The 10,094-nt window shown below is 41.6% G+C and overlaps 1 long non-coding RNA gene across 1 annotated transcript; it reads right to left on the minus strand.

Moving 5' to 3' along the window:
- Positions 1–4,468: 4,468 nt before the first annotated feature.
- LOC103092968 (uncharacterized) lies at positions 4,469–7,707 on the minus strand. Its single transcript, XR_460033.3, has 3 exons — positions 7,313–7,707; positions 5,037–5,155; positions 4,469–4,715 (listed from the first exon to the last, which is right to left on the minus strand). It is a non-coding gene; the product is annotated as an uncharacterized LOC103092968 (long non-coding RNA).
- Positions 7,708–10,094: the final 2,387 nt, after the last annotated feature.

The following is a 10,094-nucleotide window of genomic DNA, read 5'->3' on the forward strand; positions in this document are numbered from 1 at the left end:
TCTCTGTCTCTGTCTCTGTCTCTGTCTCTCTCTCTCTTATCCTAGAAGTTCAAAGAGGGCAGGGATGAAGGCGCATCTCCCCTTAACTCCTAGCCCAGTACCCTATATTATATATATGATAGACATGAATATATTTTCTTTGAATTTGTATTCTTGAAACTATTCCCTGTCAGTTACCCCTTTCTCTGCCCAATAACCATGACTTGATAGACCCTTGACAAGAAGAATTCCATTCTTCTCAGTACCAAACTGGAATTCTGTCCAGAAATTAGCACCCCAGGTATTCACTCGATCTCTCTTAATTTCAGTATGTATTCTCTTTAACTCCTTGGAAGTGTAATATTTATTGGGAAAGGAAATGGGAATTGGAAAACAGGAGGATAATGGGAGGTTTGTATGCGGGTATGGAGGAGAGAGGGGAGAGAGGGTATACAGCTTGGTGAGGTAAGGGAGGGAGATGCCCCCTGCTGAGAGGAAACAGCAGGGGTCCAATGGAGTCTGTTTGTCTTTGAAACTGAACTGAAGTGCAGCTCCCTCTATGACCAGAAATGATAGTCCACTTATCTGACTGTGAATTCAAATAATATCAAGTTTAATAAGCAGTTGGAATTGGAGTTTTTTTTTCTCAGCTTCAGACCTGAGGCCAGGTCCCAGAGGCTGGTGGAGGGTTTGTCCCACTCCCATCTACTCTCATTGTTCTAATTCAGAATCTTAGCAGTACACAGAAAGCAACAAGGTCTGACCTTCAGAGATGAATGGGCCTGAATCTTCGGGCTGAACCAAGAAGAGCATGCCACTCCAGACAGGCTGAATAAGCTCCTCTCTCCTCCAACACCAGGCAGCCAGACCCCCATGGCAGGAAGGAAGAGCTAGTCACAAGACCCAACTGCCATTCCCAGTTGGCCCCTTCCCTCACAAACTGTCAGTCTTATTTCCTTTCCACAGAAGAGACTGGTTTAGAGCAGTGCACTTAGACTAGACTATGGACTTATTTTTGTTTTATAAAATACTTTGATATTTTCATTTGATTTTTCATTTTTTTGAAATTTTTTGAAATTTGATAATTTCAATATTCTTTGTTTCCTTTGTAATCCTCTGAATTTTATTTAGGAATTTTACAATATGGTTCTGAGCAGAAGTCCACAGGCTTCAACAGACTCTCAAGTGATCTCTAAAATGGAAAGGTTAAGAATTCCAGGATTAAAGAATCTGTAAGGTCCTTCTGAGCTTGAAATCTGACCAGTAGCACAAACTGAAGGAAGACATGTAGAACTCATACACAGGGACTTACAAGGAGAGATACTCCCATATCTGATTCTGAGTGTAATGAATGCCCCAGGTCCATAGCTCGGAGAAACTCTTAAATCTGTTGAACATGTAATTATTTTGCTACAAAATAATTCCCTTGGCATGCCCGTGGGAGCAGCCTGTCTAAATTCATGATCACCAGCAAAAAGTTCTTTTGCTGGTTTGTCTTTGCCTGTTGATAATTGGCATCTGGGAAAGAAGTGGGTGAGAGGACGAGATCACGGCTCAGCTGCAGAGACTCATTGCTCATGGTGTTCTGCCTGCTTCCAGTGTGAGTTAGTTAGTGAGATGCAGACCAACAAGTTGTTTATTTTTACTTCCTTCTGGGCTTATGCCTGTGCCTCTAGGTCTAGAATCCAGGCTTTACAGTTCTGTCTAGCTTCCTTACCCATGTAGCACCTAGATTACCCATGCTTCCTTAGTTTCTCTTCATCCCCTCTCCCCTTCAGGACTTCTCCCTATGGCAAGAGAACAAAAATAGTCATCAAAAGAGTACATTGAGAGAATGAATGCATTTCTAGTTTATACTGGCAAGGTTGACATAATTTATGGACTAGAGTTCTTTTAGGGAAATATCCTGGTACGATGGGAAGGGCATTGGCTCTGAATTGGGTTCAAATCCTGCCTCTGCCACTTACTACCTTTGTAATGCAAACAAATCACTTAATCTCTCTGGGTCTCAGTTTATCCATCTGAGAACTGAAAGAATTGGTACTTGATACTTCCTTCCAGATCTATGATCCAATAGTGACCTATAAGGAGTAACTGAATGGAATGAGATGTGATTTGATGGGTGGTAAAATTCATATTCTTTTCAGGTTCAGCAGCCAGTCTAAACAATGAAAGGGAATTAGGTCTGAACATAAGATAAGGCAGAGCAGAGAAAAAAGCAGGCTGAGTCATAATTATATGGAAGGAAGGCTGAACATGGAGTCTTAGGACCTGAGTTTGAAACCCGACTCTCTTACTTTCTCTGTAACCTTTAGCAAGCCCCCTAACTCCTCCTCACCTAAATATAAAACGCCTTCTAATCATTCTTCCCATAAGCTCAATAAAACTGTCAAAGTGATTTCCCTAAGCCCAGATATGACCATGCTCTCTTCCTACTCAAAAACCCTAGGGATTCCCCATTGCTCCCCTTTCCTATAGGAGGTCTTTCTTAAGCCCCTTATTCTTCTAATGACTTTCCTCTGTTGATTATTTCCATTTTATCCTCTCTAAATCTTCTCTGTACATGGTTGTTGTCATGTTGTTTCCCATTAGTCTATGAGCTTCTTGAGAGTAGGGATGATCTTTTGCTGTTTTTTGTATCTTCAGCATTTAGTACAGTGCCTGATACACAGTAAGAACTTATTAAATGCTTGTTAACTGACTTTATTTGAAATTTAAAATCCTTCAAAAATGTCTACAATATAAACAGAATAACCACCACGTCACAATTGAAATCAATTGATAGAAATTATAATGACTACCCTTAGCACCAAAGAAGAGATATGAATAAGTGCACCCCCTCCTTTTTTTGTTTGCCTAGGTGGAGATGGAATATTGCATATGTTCGACCTTTTTTTTTTTGTGTTGGATATATTGATCAGCTCTTTCTTTTATTTCCTTCCTCCCTCCCTCCTTCCCTCCTTCCCTCCTTCCCTCCCTCCCTTCTTCCCTCCCTCCCTCTCTTCTTCCCTTCCTCCCTCCCTCCCTCCCTTCCTCCCTCCCTCCCTCCCTCCCTCTCTCCCTCCCCTCTCCCTCCCTCCTTCCTTCCTCCCTCCCTCCCTCTCCCTCTCCCTTCCTTCCTTCTTCCTTCCTTCCTTCCTTCCTTCCTTCCTTCCTTCCTTCCTTCCTTCCTTCCTTCCTTCCTTCCTTCCTTCCTTCCTTCCTTCCTTCCTTCCTTCCTTCCTTCCTTCCTTCCTTCCTTCCTTCCTTCCTTCCTCCCTTCCTCCCTCCCTCCCTTCCTCCCTCCCTCCCTCCCTCCCTCCCTCCCTCCCTCCCTCTCTCCCTTCCTTCCTTCCTTCCTTCCTTCCTTCCTTCCTTCCTTCCTTCCTTCCTTCCTTCCTTCCTTCCTTCCTTCCTTCCTTCCTTCCTTCCTTCCTTCCTTCCTTCCTTCCTTCCTTCCTTCCTTCCTTCCTTCCTTCCTTCCTCCCTTCCTTCCTTCCTTCCTCCCTCCCTTCCTCCCTCCCTCCCTCCCTCCCTCTCTCCCTTCCTTCCTTCCTTCCTCCCTCCCTCTCTCCCTCTCTCCCTTCCTTCCTTCCTTCCTTCCTTCCTTCCTTCCTTCCTTCCTTCCTTCCTTCCTTCCTTCCTTCCTTCCTTCCTTCCTTCCTTCCTTCCTTCCTTCCTTCCTTCCTTCCTTCCTTCCTTCCTTCCTTCCTTCCTTCCTTCCTCCCTCCCTTCCTCCCTCCCTCCCTCCCTCTCTCCCTTCCTTCCTTCCTTCCTTCCTTCCTTCCTTCCTTCCTTCCTTCCTTCCTTCCTTCCTTCCTTCCTTCCTTTCTTCCTTCCTTCCTTCCTTCCTTCCTTCCTTCCTTCTTTCCTTCCTTCCTTCCTCCCTCCCTCCCTCCCTCCCTCTCTCCCTTCCTTCCTTCCTTCCTCCCTCCCTCTCTCCCTCTCTCCCTTCCTTCCTTCCTTCCTTCCTTCCTTCCTTCCTTCCTTCCTTCCTTCCTTCCTTCCTTCCTTCCTTCCTTCCTTCCTTCCTTCCTTCCTTCCTTCCTTCCTTCCTTCCTTCCTTCCTTCCTTCCTTCCTTCCTTCCTTCCTCCCTTCCTTCCTTCCTTCCTCCCTCCCTTCCTCCCTCCCTCCCTCCCTCCCTCTCTCCCTTCCTCCCTCCCTTCCTCCCTCCCTCTCTCCCTCCCTCTCTCCCTTCCTCCCTCCCTTCCTCCCTCCCTCTCTCCCTCTCTCCCTTCCTTCCTTCCTTCCTTCCTTCCTTCCTTCCTTCCTTCCTTCCTTCCTTCCTTCCTTCCTTCCTTCCTTCCTTCCTTCCTTCCTTCCTTCCTTCCTTCTTTCCTTCCTTCCTTTCTCCCTCCCTTCCTTCCTTCCTTCCTTCCTTCCTTCCTTCCTTCCTTCCTTCCTTCCTTCCTTCCTTCCTTCCTTCCTTCCTTCCTTCATTCCTTCCTTCCTTCCTTCCTTCTTTCTTCCTTTCCTTATTTCTTCATAAGGCATGATTCTTTGGGAGAGAAAAGTAAGGGATTCTTTGGGAATCATATGATCTAGAAGAAAAACTCACAAGACAAATGTATTTATTCCACTCACAATTCAAGTCCAGCTTATCTTTCCTGATTTATTACACATTGCTCCTGTTCGCACACTCTAAGGTATGGCCAAATGTTGACCTCCTTGCTCCTCCTCGCAAAAAATATTCCATTTTATATCTCTGTGTTTTTGTACAGGTTGTCTCTCTTCCTTGGGATGCCTTTCTGGCTTCCTATTAAAAATAATGATTCGAATTCAGCTCAATTTACCTTCATGAGGCCTTTCTGAATCCTCTTAGATGCTAATGTTCTTTTTTCCCACCTCATCACTTTGAATCTGTTTTGTTTCTATTTCATATACAGCTGCATAGGTAGATGTTGTCTATGTTAATATGTTGCAAGATCCTTGAAGGCAAAATTTGTTTCACTTTTATCTTTGTGTTCTCTGTTCCCAGCATTCTGCTTGACACAAAGTAGGTACTTTAACAAATGCTGATTTTTTTGGGGGGGGCTCCATTGCCTCTTTTGGAAAATAAGAAAGCTATACTACTTACCTTCTGAGATTCCTTTTATTTCTGTGTCTCTGATGCTGTGGCTATATCTGTAGGAAACTTTAAATATCAGGCTGATGAACATACTTGATCTCTTATGTAATGGGGAGTTTTGAAGGTCTCTAATTCAAAAGGGACAAACACAGAGAACTTCATCAGAACCAGTTGCTGTTGTAGATTATGGTTAGGGGACTAGAAGTAATGGTAGAGATTTAGGACCTCAGAATGAGGGGACCCCAGAAGACATCCAATCCAATCTCTCTAATAAGATTCTCCTTGACTACATAAGCAGTTGATGAGTAGAAACACTCTCTTTTTGAGAGGATTATTCTTTAATTGGATTTCTCCAGTTGTTAGGTATTTGCTATATTTTTTTATTTTTTGGATTCCCAATGTTTTGGAACCAAACCTGACTGTCACTTTCTATTGATGCTCCCTTTTCTGTCCTTATGGGTCAAATAGTACAAATATAAGCCCCTTTTTCATGCAACAACTCAAATGTTTGAAGCCACATGTGATCTACTATCGCCCTCTCCTCTCTGATCCCCAAGTACAGTCTTTACCTCACCAAGATAAACATATCTAGTTCCTCCAATTGCTCTTCATATGGAATATTTGCCCATTCCCTTGCTGTTCTGGTTATCCTTCTCCAGACATTTGGTTCACTTAATCCTCCAGGTTATTGGTTTGCAAATGAAATGTGTCTCCCAGAATTAAACCCAAGACTTCAGATGTGGAAAAAAAAATGTAGGGATTCAGGTATGAATTGTCTGTGGTTGGAGCCAATAACAGTGTGGAAAGGGGATTTTGTTCTATATGGTGGAAAAGGAAATATTTTAGCTCTATACTTGTTAGCTACAAAATTAATATTTTCTTCTCCTCCCTTTCCTCCATCATCATTACCGCCATCATCAACATCATCTTCTTCATCCTCATTATCCTTGTTTTTCTGAAAATTCGAAACCAGTGTAAGAAACTCTTTCTAAATGGTGAAATATAATCTAGGAAAACAAAGATTGTACAAAAGGATGAATTCATACATTCAATAGATGAGAGGGAGGGAGAATTTTCTCATTTCAAAAGGATTCCTTGGTTTGTACAAGAATTCACATTTTATGAAAGGGTTTCTTTCAATGGAAAACTCCCACTGAGTTTTAAAAATATGGTTAACATCATTAAAAATGACTTAGAAACTCCTGAGTTATATGCCTTTGCAAAAAGTCAACTATGTTCACACATAGTCCTTGAGGATGTGGGAGGAAGGTCATTTTGCTGGGGAAAGTTTTGTGAGGACTATTTGAATTTTAATCCATTTTCAACAAAATTAGTTAAGAAATAATAAGATCTCCTCATTCAAGTCCTTTATTTTGTAGATGAGGAAACTAAGCTATTTTGAGCTATTAAGTGAATTACCCATGGGCCCATAGATATTGAAGTTCAGAGACAAGATTTGAATCCAGGTGAGGTGTTCTCCTGACAGTTTTGGGCTAGATCATAGGACTTAGATTTTTCTGGGATAATTTGAGGTCATTTTGTCCCACCTATTCCTATTGGTAGAAGAAGAAGCTGAATTCCAGGATGATTAAGTGAATTGATACACATCAGTTACTAAATAACAGTGATAAGACTTGAACCCATATCCCTAAACTTAAGATTTACATATCCACAAATTTAAAGTTGGAAGGGATTTTCAAAATCATCTAGTCCAACCAAATTAGTGATAGTTCTATAGATTTTTGAGATAATCTAGATAATCCACTGAGTCCTAGAGAATCTAGAGTTCAAATGACTTGCCCAAGGTCACCCAGGTAGTAAGCAGAAGATCTTTGGAGTCTAAATTCAGGCCTCTTTTCACTTCATTCCAAGGCTTTCTCTTTCAATTGCAATTCCAGTGCTATTGGGGGTATTCAATACTTCTATAGAAACCTTTTAAGAAAAAAAATCCTGGCAGCCTCCCCCCAGTAATACTTCAGGTTCTACCTGACCCAAAGGAAGTGGGATGCCAGAAATGGCCTCCAAAGCTTGTTCACCCTCTGATACTGTATTTCATGTCCCAAGATTGCATACTTCTCAGCAAAGAGACTAACTAACTAAAAAAACCCAAAAGCACAAAATTCTAAAGTGGCTGCTTGGGTTTAAAATGCAATTAATCAGATGGATTCTTAATTCATTCATTTCTCATAAAAAATGGGGTCTTTCTGAAAAAGGCAAATGAGGAATGTGTGATTGAGAAAGAAATGGGGGGCTGTAGGGGATTGGGTAACGACCACATCACTCACCCATTCTTAATGACTATAACTATGATTTCTTCTGAAAGGAAATATATGTCCAATTATTTTACTGAATGCTAAGAAACTTGCTGGAGTAATTGAGAGCTTGTTTGGGGAGGGGAAAAAAGTCCATTTTCCATAGGAAAGAAAAACAGATTAAAGTTAGCAAGTGCCCCTTCGTATTATAATAAGAATATGTTGCCATGTTTTTTAGGACACATTGTTTCAGAAAATTAGTCTCAGGTTTCCATATTTTATGAGAAGATGATTTCATTAGCCACGGAATGTCTATTTTTGTTATGGCTAAGGGGAGCTAGAGAACTTCAAATCATAACTGAAATATTCCATTGATGCAGTTGCTTAGCAACACATTTTTATATAAGCAGACTAATCATTTTGCCTAAAACTTGGTTTCTTTAAACTTTTTTTATTTGCTTTCAGCAGATCATCCAGCTAACTGTAAAAAAGCATTTTGAAAGCACTTCGTAAACCTTAAATCCCTATAGAAATGTGAGTTTATTTAGCATCATTGTTATTCCCAGCTTTAAAAATGAATTGAAATGTGAGGTTTGGGATGTATGATTTGTGGTCAATGTGAATTGTGGTCTCTGAATTAACAAAGGTATTTCCTCCTTGGCTGTATTTGAGCTGGTAGAAGTAACTGAATGGGATACAGCCATATGGACAATAGGAAGGCCATTGGTTCTGGATTCAAGGGAAGGACCTGTATTCTGATCCTACCTTTGATGCTAACTACCTATGTGATCTTAGACAAATACCTGCCTGACCCACAGTGTCTTCTTCTACAAAATGAAGGGCTTGAACTTGGTCTTTTTCAGCTCTCATGATTTGCCAACATGACAATTAACCAATATTTTCAGAATCACAGAATAAATATCAGAGTTGTAAGGCATCTTAGTGGTCTCCTAATTCAACCTAGACTCAAAAAAAGTATCTAAATTATATTCAATAAACAAACATTCATTAATTTACTGCTAGGTGCCAGGCACTGTGGAAGCAGGGATACAAAGACAAATATGAAATGCTGAAGAGTTTACCTTTTACATTAAAATCCAGATAAAATATACACAAATTAAAAGTAGTACAATTTGGAGGGAGATACTATATGATCTGGGAGGTGATGGAGCCTTAAAGATTCTGGGTGGACAGTCATCTTCCACATGACAACTTTTCAGTTCCTGGAAATGAACTATCGTGTCTGTCACCCTCAGTCTCCTCTCTTTTAGGCTCAAGATTCCCAATTCCTTCAACACATCCTCATGCGGTATGGAGCCAAGGACTGTCTCCATTCTAGCTGCCCTCTTCTGAATGTTATTTATCCTATCAGTATCCTTCCTAAACATGACCAGAGCTGAGTACACTGCTCCAAACATATGATCAGGATAGAGGACAGCATTATAAGGGTGGAAGCTTTGCTTCTCTTAATAAAGCCCAACATGTCATTAGCTTTTTCTGGTTGCCACACCACGCTATTGACTCGTTTTGTGATATGCCATTTGAGCTTCTAAACAACCTAGAAGAGGTGTCATTCAGAGACGAGATAATTACAACTTTGTTGTCAGTTTAATTTGATATCCCTTCCCTGCCTCCATTCTCTATCTCTCCCTTTCCCTCTCCTTTTCCCTCTCCCTTCTTCCCTCGTTTCTTCCCTACCTCTTTCCTTCTCTCCTTTACTCCCTTCCCCTGTTTCTTTCTGTTTGTCTCTCTGCTTCTGGCTCTCCCTCTCTCCCTCTGTCTCTGTCTCTCCTGTCTGTCTCTGTCTCTGTCTCTGTCTCTGTCTCTGTCTCTGTCTCTGTCTCTGTCTCTGTCTCTCTTTGTCTCTCTGTCTGTCTGTCTGTCTGTCTTTCTGTCTGTCTCTCTCCTCTCTCTCTCTGTCTCTGTCTCTCTCTCTGTCTGTCTCTGTCTCTGTCTCTCTCTGTCTCTGTCTCTCTTTGTCTCTCTGTCTGTCTGTCTGTCTTTCTGTCTGTCTCTCTCCTCTCTCTCTCTCTCTATCTCTCTCTGTCTCTCTGTCTCTCTCTCTGTCTCTCTCTGTCTGTTTCTCTCTCTGTCTCTCTCTGTCTCTGTCTCTGTCTCTCTCTGTCTCTGTCTCTCTCTGTCTCTGTCTCTCTCTGTCTCTGTCTCTCTGTCTCTGTCTCTGTCTCTTTCTCCTTCTCTTTCTCTCTCTCTCTCTTTCTCTCAATCTCTCTCTCTCTCTCTCTCTCTGTCTCTCTTGCATGTGTGCGCACGCGTACACACACACACACACACACACACACACACACACACACACACACACACACCTTAATCTCGATCCTCCTATTCTCACTTACTCTACGAAAGGGAAAAATAACTAAAAACCTTAGCCAATGACAATTTCTTTTTTGACAACTTACAACCACTGTAGCCAGACTCCAAGTTGTTCATTGCTATTCATACAGTTTATATATGATGGGTTTTTCCCCCCATAAATTGTTTAGAAGGGAAAACAGTGAGCTAGTGAAGGTTTTGCAGGTTATATAGCTTATAAGGGCAGAGAGAAGGAAAAGATGGATTGGAGGCATGATGTATAGCAGAGAGAGGACATTTATGTGTTTGGTCTGTGTATTTATATTTGTATATATAACGTGATGCGATTTAGGGCTGGAAGGAGTCTTAGATAAGAGATCATCTGGTTCAAGGACTTAACCTATTGCGTGTCATGGACCCCTCTGGCAATCGAGTGAAACTTATAGTCCTAAGAGTAATGTTTTGTCACCTACATTCACAATTGAAATACATGCTAAATTTCAGT

Source organism: Monodelphis domestica, chromosome 1 (genome assembly GCF_027887165.1).
Source record: "Monodelphis domestica isolate mMonDom1 chromosome 1, mMonDom1.pri, whole genome shotgun sequence".
Classification (NCBI taxonomy): domain Eukaryota; kingdom Metazoa; phylum Chordata; class Mammalia; order Didelphimorphia; family Didelphidae; genus Monodelphis; species Monodelphis domestica.